A 3,484-nucleotide genomic window follows, 5' to 3' on the forward strand; every position below is an offset into this window, starting at 1 on the left:
AACGAAACCAATTGGGTAAGAACCACCTATTCAATATCTTTCAGATACAGCAAGCCTCATATTTTTTTGATGTGTGTATTATTTTTGGTGAATTAAACTTGTTCTGTGTGTTCTGCAGACATGGCTATTAGCTTTTAAATCACCAAAAATCCATATTTGAACCTAATGGAGTGATTCCAATTCTGTAGGATTACTGAATGTTTTCTTAATCATCTCAAACAAGTTTCAAACCTTTATCTGTTCTGCAACTGCATAGTTAAAGCAAATGGTGAAAACATGCAGTAAATTTGTAAATCCATTTGTGAGAGTTTCAGAAACAATTTGAACCCAAATCCAATTGTGTATGCTTCTCTGTTTAAACATCTTTCAAATGCCAGTGGCCTCATATTTTTAGGATTTTTCTACGATTTATGGCTTACAGATCTTGTTTTCTGTACAGTCAGATTCAAAGAAATTCCTAAAATAGTAGGATTAACCTTTTTGGGTGATTCCAATTGGGTTAGTCTTGTATTAGTACTGGCTATCTAGGAAAAATATTATTAGTCTCTGTTCATACATATTTGTTGCTGTTAGTAATGTTTATGTGTGACATGCATTGTTGAAGCAAAACTTTTCGGTTTATTTAAAACCCTTGACCAACTCTTTTTAGTAGAGATGGGCAACCTTTGTTTCATGCTTGCAAAACAAAACCTCTGCAACCTAACTTTAACTCTTTTGTTTTGCTTAAGTTTTCAAATGATGTGGTATATGGTTTGCTTCCTATTTTTCTATAGTGTTAAGTGAGCAAATTAAATTAGGAAAGCTGATTTCTACTTTTCCAAAAATGTTTGAAATTATGTTGAGAATGTTTGTGATGCCAAACTAATGCTCTTGTCCTCTTCATGATGTTATCTACCAGGGGATAATTGGTTTATACCATGGTGATAACCGAGAGAGGCAATTGCTAAGTTGTGATACTCCCAAACCTTTACTAGGTAAATAAAATGGTTTCTCTTTAAGTTGTTTGTGGTATCTATAAGTCCTTTGTATGTTATACCTTGGTTGCATGGTTAGTTGTTGATTGTTGTATGTTTGTTTGTTGGTGCAATGTGATTGATTGTGTTCCTTTTATATTTTCCGGCGATAGATGCGAACAATTCCGGAGAAGAAGAAGAAGTGGAATCGGACGAGGATTTTATTTATATATGTTGTTGGAATTCTTATATGGATGGAGTTGAAGAAGTACAGGGACAAATAAGCCAAGGCAAGCCATCTTTGATCTCTGATTCGGTGTCTAGTTGGATGTCATTTGTTGATATCCAAAGCACCTTGTTTCTATGTGTGTTGTTCTCTTTATTATTGTCATCTATGTATGGTTGCTAGTGGGGTACTCCCTAGTGGTGATACTCCACTATTGTCTTTGTGATTATGGGATGCATGGTATCATGGCCATGCTATTCCTCTTGGTCATCATGTATGCTCAACTTGAGCATCTTCCCTCTCAAGATAGTATCTTACACCACACCCACCACTTTTGTAGTCTAGAGGTATCAAAGTCATGAATCTTGGTGTAATTCTCAACTTGAGAGGAGTATGCCGTGTACCCTTGTGAATGTTGGTTGGATAGTGCACCTTCACCATCCAAGTTGTATAGTAGTACCACCAATATGAAAGTTGGTTCCACCCTATGTTGTCATTATACATGCTTACCTTAAGCAAGTATAATCCTCCTTGAGCCACTCACACATACCCCTCATGGCGTGATGACCCGCATCTCGGCCATGGTGTTGTATTAGTTCCTTCTCATGAAACTATAGGTTGGGAACCCCTCAAGGTTTACCTTGTTATAAATGTTTATGAAAACCTTGGGTGAGTTAATCCAAGTGTATGGTTTATGAAAGCAAAGGATCTTGATAAAGATGTTTGGAAAAGAGGTGTATGGAGGTTGGTTGACAACCGAGGTGTTGTGGGGGAAAAAGAAATGTTTTCTAAAAAGGAGCACTGCGTATAAGTGTACACCAGCCCAACTTTTATCGCGCAACCACTCTACCCCAATATGGGCACGGGGCTTAGCCCGCAGTTTGTTGAAGCTGGCAGGAGCACCCTTCACAACTTTCTAGGGAGGGTCATGACGACCTCCGACGCCGGATTACGCTCTGGAGGAGGCAATACACTGTAGTTGTCTATAGCCGGACGATTACTGAGGGTCTTCTGTCATGGCGCCGGAGATACGATCAAAAGGAGGTATGCTGCCGGGGTGCCGGGAAGGGGTAAGCCCGCAGGGAAGGACTCGTGCCAGTGGAGATGGGCGAAAGGTTATGTCCGGGTATCCGTTGTGGCATATGTGGTTATGCAGGGATGATGCCCACACGATAGGTATCCGGATAGTTGTGGGGAAAGTGTGCAAACTCTGTAGAGTCAAATCTATTCGAATAGCCGCATCCGCGGTCATGGACGGGTTACAAAGGTCTACCTTTACCGGGGCTTGAGTTTTGTTTTGATAAATGCTTTGCAAAGAAAGTGTTGTGTTGGATGTACCGGAAGGGTACAGAAAAAGGGTGTGTGTCGACCATATAGAGATGGTCGTGAAAAATAAGACCAAGTGGGGAACTCTTTCCTAAATGTTTCTTGAAGAGGAACTCTTCTTTAACAAAGATATGGAAATGTCATAGGACTTCCCTAGTATTCCCATCACCTGAGATGGCGGTATGCTAACTCTTCTTCAATAAAGATATAGATATGTCATAGTACCACTTTAGTGTCTCCATCAATTGCGATGTCGGGATGCTATATCCACAAGAGAAACTATTTCTCTTTCACATGCTATATCCACAAGAGAAACTATTCTTCCTCTCTTTTCTCTTTTAGTTAGCATTGTTAGCACCCTTCTTGATGGTTTGCGAGTACAATTCCAATGTACTCACGGCTTTGTCCCTGGCTATTTACTTGGCCAGACTTGGAGGAACATGACGAATGAAGAAGGAGTTGGCGACGTCTATGCGAGCTAGGAACGTCTCCCCAGTCAGTTGCCTGTAGGGTTATGGCAGATGACTTGGGTACTGCGCTGCTGAAGTGATGATGCTACTCTGATGTTTAGTTAGGCCCTTCGAGGCTATTATGTAAGTATCGGTCATGTGACCATGTTGTAATTTTCTTATTCCGCTTTGTATTGGATGGTGTAATTTGATATCAGTTCGGTTATGTGTTCACGGCGCACTGATCATGGGATCGTGAACTGTATACATAACAGGGAATTTCGGACAGCTAGTCCGGGGTCCCCACAGAGCCGACCATATAGAGATGGTCGTGAAAAATAAGACCAAGTGGGGAACTCTTTCCTAAATGTTTCTTGAAGAGGAACTCTTCTTTAACAAAGATATGGAGATGTCATAGGACTTCCCTAGTATTCCCATCACCTGAGATGGCGGTATGCTAACTCTTCTTCAATAAAGATATAGATATGTCATAGTACCACTTTAGTGTCTCCATCAATTGCGATGTCGGG

The sequence above is a fragment of the Lolium perenne genome, chromosome 3 (genome assembly GCF_019359855.2).
Source record: "Lolium perenne isolate Kyuss_39 chromosome 3, Kyuss_2.0, whole genome shotgun sequence".
Taxonomy (NCBI): domain Eukaryota; kingdom Viridiplantae; phylum Streptophyta; class Magnoliopsida; order Poales; family Poaceae; genus Lolium; species Lolium perenne.